This window comes from Salvia miltiorrhiza, chromosome 3 (assembly GCF_028751815.1).
Source record: "Salvia miltiorrhiza cultivar Shanhuang (shh) chromosome 3, IMPLAD_Smil_shh, whole genome shotgun sequence".
NCBI classification, from domain to species: domain Eukaryota; kingdom Viridiplantae; phylum Streptophyta; class Magnoliopsida; order Lamiales; family Lamiaceae; genus Salvia; species Salvia miltiorrhiza.
The window spans coordinates 34,460,254-34,466,069 of NC_080389.1; positions in this window are offsets into that span (position 1 = coordinate 34,460,254).

Consider the following 5,816-nt stretch of genomic DNA (forward strand, 5'->3'; position numbering starts at 1 on the left):
TGTCCGTGGAGTTTTCCTGGCTGCTGCTGCTGCTTCAATTGGTTCAAGGTTCCCGACAGCTGCCCCACAGTTGTCTCAAGGCGTTTGATAGTGGCAGCTTGAGACTCCATGTTCTGCTTGCTAACCTCCATAAAAGCTTGCATAGTTTCCTCCAGACACTGTTTTTGCGGTGGCATTGGCTGTTGAAACTGTGGAGCATTCTAAAATTGTTGATTGCACTAAAAGTTCCCTTGCTGCTGATACCTCGGTGGATATTGTTGGGAGAAGTTTTGCTGCGGTGCATAAGGCTGCTGACCTCTCCAGCCGCCATTGAAATTCTGTTGCCCTTGATTATAGCTCTGCTCGAATTGCGGTCTGCTTTGGAATCCTTGCGCAGAGTGAACTTCAGCTTGCCCTTCTGGCATGAACTCGCCCATTCTGTGACACTCGTTTATTTGATGATTGAAATATCCACATATGCCACAAGGCTCGACATTATGCACAGGGATGGGAGGAGCTATTTCCTTCTTGCTCATCTTGAGCTGTTGCATTTCTCTCATAAGTGAAGCTAATTGTTTCTGCAGCTCGCCAGTCTGTGAAACAGCGCTGGCCTCGACTTTCTTTCCACGGACCGACTTTTGTTGAGAACTCTCGGCTAAGGTTTTGAATATTTCCTTTAACTCATTTGTTGTCTTCCTAGCAATGTTTCCTCCTGCCGTGTTGTCCACCATGAATTGGGCAGTCTGCACTAGCCCATCGTAGAAAAATTGCATCAACATCACATTGGTTAGTTGATGTTGCGGGCACTGGCGGAGGAGTTCTTGAAATCTCTCCCAAGCCTCATGAAAAGGCTCGTCCATTCCTTGGGTGAATTCCATGATTTGAGCTCTGATCTCCTGTGTCTTGTGATTCGGATAGTACTTCAGCATGAACTTCTCACAAGCTTCTCCCCAAGTGGTGATGGAGTTTGGCGGCAGAGTTAGCATCCACGTCCTCGCCCAATCCTTAAGTGCATAAGGGAAACAATTAAGCTTTAGTTGATCCTCCGTAAGATTCAGCAGTGGGATGGTTTGCATTTGCGTGCAAAAATTGCGAATGAATTGCAGACGTCTTCACTCGGCATCCCGTGGAAAAGAGGTAGCAGATTTGAATCATTCGGCTTCATGTTATAGTTTCGGACGGCGGTAGGGAGCACAATAGCCGAGGTGTTAGTGTCCCCTATGACGGGCCTGCTGAAGTCTCCCATGTATTGTGGATTATCTTGCGCCATCTCTTCCTTGTTGTGGTTGGAAACTCTTCTTCTTCCTCTTCTTTGGGCTACTCTGTAGGCTCTTCTTCCTCTTCTTTGGGCTGCTCTGTATGGTCAGAGACAGAGCTCACGGGCAACTCTGGAAGCTTTTCTTCTTCCGTTTCTACAGTCTGCTCTGGAAAGTCAAAGTCAGAGCCAGATCCAGAGCCAGTGCCAGAGTAGAAATCGTCTGCTCTGGCACGCTGCTTTCCCTCAGAGTCAGACTCAGAATCGTCTACTCTGTCTTCAGCAAAAACACCTTTGCAGTTGTTCTTTCTGAAAATCCCTTCGCTCGTACTGTGCAATGGAGACACAAGTTTGCCTTTTAGACTACGACGTCCCTGCATGCACAACACTAAACAAACGGATTAAACGCACCGGGTGGAAAGAAAAGTAAAAACAAAACGTAAATAAAGAAAGTAATTAAAATCTGAAAAGAAAGTGACACAACTAAACGCCTAAAACCTTCCCCGGCAACGGCGCCAAAATTTGACTCAACTAGAAACACCTCTAGATTGACTTGCAATAGAACAAGGACATCCTAGCGATGGTAAGTTAACCCAAAGTCGTCTCTCAAGGAAAATCTTTAAGGGCTTTTAATTATGTCACAAGAAAGCGGTAAACTTGGATTATTAAACTAAGACTTATAATTAAAAACTTAATTTAAAACTGAACTTAGAATTCACTAGGCGAAATAAACTATTAAACCCTAGGCAATATTAAACAATTAAAGTAAATGCAACTAAGAAATTAAATACTTGTAAATAAAAGCTTCTAATCTAATGGACATAAACTAAATTGCATAATTTAAAGCAAAGCATAAACATAACGAAATTGCATAATTGAAAACAAGGCATAAAACAAAAGTGCATAATTGAAATTGCATAATTGAACGCAAAACATAAACATGAAAGCAACGCACAAACATAACAAAGCAAGTAAATTAAAATAAATACGGAATACCATAAACTTTTCGAAGGTGCAACCACTGTCACTTGATCACAACTCGAAAGAAAAACTAAACAAACTAAACTTGAAAGTAAACTAGAACAAAACGTAACGAAAACTTGAAGAACTTGAAAAAGCCTAAGTCTTTGGTTGCCTTGCGGAAGGATGATTCTCCAAGGTGGAACGAAAGATTAGGGCAAATGAGTAATTATTACAATGAATATTAAGACCCTATTTATAGACTTCATTTCGACCCTAGTTACCATCAAACTCGGCCTTGCAAAACTGGACTCTTAAAGATAAGCATCGTGAAATGAAAGGAAAGTCCAGCTGGCAGCGTGCTCTGCAAGTAACGCGGTAGCTCTGGCGAGGAATCGCTAGCTCTGGAGACGTAAGCGGCTCTGGAACCGTGCTCAACTCTGGCGGTCATAGCAGAGCTGGAAGTCAGCTCTGGTTAGTTCAGCTCTGGCGAATAAAGTCCGCTCTGATAAATGAGCTCTGCTCTGTCACGTTTTAGCTCTGCTCTGACAAGTTTGTTCTGCTCTGGAGAATTCAGCTCTGATAGTGAAGTTCAGCTCTGGAGATGGTCAGCTCTGCTCTCATGCAGACCTATCCGCGCAACTCTGCTCTGGCACAACTTCTCAGCTCTGCTCTAGCGCAGCTTCTCAGCTCTGCTCTGGGGCGGACTTTTAGCTCTGAACACCAGTTTGCTCCTAAATACGCAATTCTGACCCAAAATCTCCAACATAACACTCTTCCATCTATAAAATCAGAATCTCCTGCAAAACATAAAACAAACCCCTAAACACACCAATTTCCAGGATATTTAACTCAAAATAAACACATGCAACCCAAATTTAGAAAAATTAAGCATAAATCAGATGACCTTAAAAAAGAAGTTGCCCAATACAATAGGCCTATAATCCGTGAGAACATAACATCCGTCTTCTTAGGAAGCAAGCAAAGAAGATTCGAATTAAGACCATTGGGGAGGTATCCATGAGAGAAGAAACTCTGGACCGCCAGAATTAGATCCTTCCCCACCACATCCCACGAGTGCTGAAAGAAAGCGCCATTAACCCATCCGGACTAGGCGCACTATCCTTATCCATAGAGAAAACCTTAGCACAAATGTCAACATCAGAGGGGAAGGCCGTGAGCATCATAGACTGAGCAGAAAAAATAGAACTGTGATGTAATTCAAAATCCAAGAGCTGCCAACGGCACCCATATCCGGCTCAGAAAAAAGAGTCTCACAAAAGTCTACGACATGCGCCCCCATGGTGGGAGTGTCCTGTTTAGCTCATTTCTGAGCATCCTTTATGTATGTTTTAGCACTCTTTCGAGCTTACTATGCGCTTGTTGGTATCTACTTTTTCTTGCTTGTTGGTTTTTCGTGCACTTGGGTGTCACTTGCAGGTTGCCAGGTTCTCGGGCGATTTTTGGACGTTTTGGAGGCCTTTTTGAAGATACTCGGAGCAGCCACCGCCGCCGCACGGCGGCCGCCGCCTCGGCGGCGCCCGCCTGCTGTAGTCTAGAGATGGTCCACGAAGGGGGTAGGCGGCGGCACCGTAAGCAGGCGGCGGCCGCCGCCCACGAAAAATGGCAGTTACGGATTTTTGGGTTTAAAACCCAGTTTTAGGGTTTTTTCTGGGGTATCTCGACTCCAGCAGCCTCCTAGGCGATTTTTACCTTTGTTTCCCTAGTTTTAGAGTAATTCAAACATCATCGAACATCTTTTGGAATTATGGATTGAAGATCATGTTAGTTTTCATTATATTGGATTGAAGTTTTGGATCGTACTCATTGTAAGAACTCGGTTAATATTTTCTATAGGATTGAATGCTAGTTTATTTCCTTTGCGTAGATTATTGTTGCTTCGTATTCAATTGATAAAATGTTTGTTCTTTTATCTCGCCTAGATAATCGTTGTTCATGGTTGTTGATTTAATTATTGCTTTCTAGATTGCTAGTTTAGAACCCTAGGTTTATTTGCCTTCTTACGTTCTTTATCTGCTTCCTATTTTTGGCCTAGTTAACTTTATATGCTTTATTTAAATTACACATTAGTTAAGTGGAGAGTGAATGTCAGACCCAAACTTCTGATTAGAGTGTTTAGGTTTATTTCCTGTTTTCTGTGCGTAGCATGATCGGAGCCCTATTTAGCCTTCCTTGAGAGACGACTTGGGTTATCTTATTACACTAGGACGACCTCGTACGATTGCGAGTAAATCCTTTAGGTGTTTTGGGTTGAGTCATGTCCTCAGAGATAACACCATCAATGCTCAGTCTCTTAATAGACTGACTAGAACGACGCCACTTAACCATATAATGAAAAAACCTGGTATTCCTATCGCAGTCAGAAAGCCAGGAAACTCTACTCTGTTGCCGAAGATGCTCAGACTTGTGCATCAAAATAGTGCCAATCCGGACCTGCAACTGCACCTCCTGGTCGAAAAGATCCGTAGTGTAACCATGTTCATCAATCCCTTTCTGAAGCGAGCTCAAATCCTGTTGGAGCTCTGATAAGGCAGTATTATAATTCCCAAAGATGTCCCAGTTCCACGCTTTGAGAATAGGGGGCAGACGCTTCAACTTCTTCATCACCCTAACCATCGGGCAGAGAGCATCAATCGGAAGAATCCAAGAAGTTCGCACCTGGTCCAGAAAACCCTCATGAGTACACCACATGTTGAGAAAGAGAAACCGACGACGAGCAGGAACAATAGTCATATCCTAACACCTCAAAAGAATAGGAGAATGATCAGATTCTAAATGAGGAAGAACCAAGACCGAGGAGGAGTGCCAAATATCCGCGAAATCCTGCAAAAAAAGAGCTCTATCAAGCACCAATTCCACTAGAGAATGAAAGCGATAACGATCTATGCAAGTGATAAAAGACCCGGTGGCCTCAGGCTGAATAAGGTCATGATCCTCAATGAAAGCCCTAAACTCACTACAAGGGGTCGTCGTAGGAACACGGCGACCACGGCACTCACAAGCCCCAAGAATCGAATTAAAATCTCCAATCATAAGAAAAGATCCAACAATGAAAAGCTCCACATCTTGCCAAAGCTGGCGTCGCTCAATATAGTTATAGGACGCATGTAAAAGCAACGGTAGAAGAAACACTCATAATAGAACACCGAATAATCACCAGTTGATCAGAAGAGAAAACCACAGTCGGAGCCAAAGAGGAATCAGCAAAAACCCAAATATTGAAAGACCGACAACCGCGATTATTTTGATGCACCGGAGTGAGACCCAAGGAATTCCAATACGATCCACGAATACCAGAGAACTGCGACTTGGGCTCAAGAATACCGAAAAGACACGGATGATAAAGGCTGCAGTAGTGATGAAGCAGAGGCATAGGATTGTTGTTCATGCCTCTAATATTCCATGTTAGCACATTCATTGGACAACGTAGAAAGAGCCATCCTCCTGAAGAGGATCATCATCATCCATATTCTCCCATCTCTGGGAAGCCACCCTAGAAATCTTCTTAGCAACGGTGGAAGAGGAGGAGTCGATACTAAATCACTGGATAACAGCACCATCAGACTGAGCCTGTGTTACCCTGTCCAAGAATTCCAAGGGG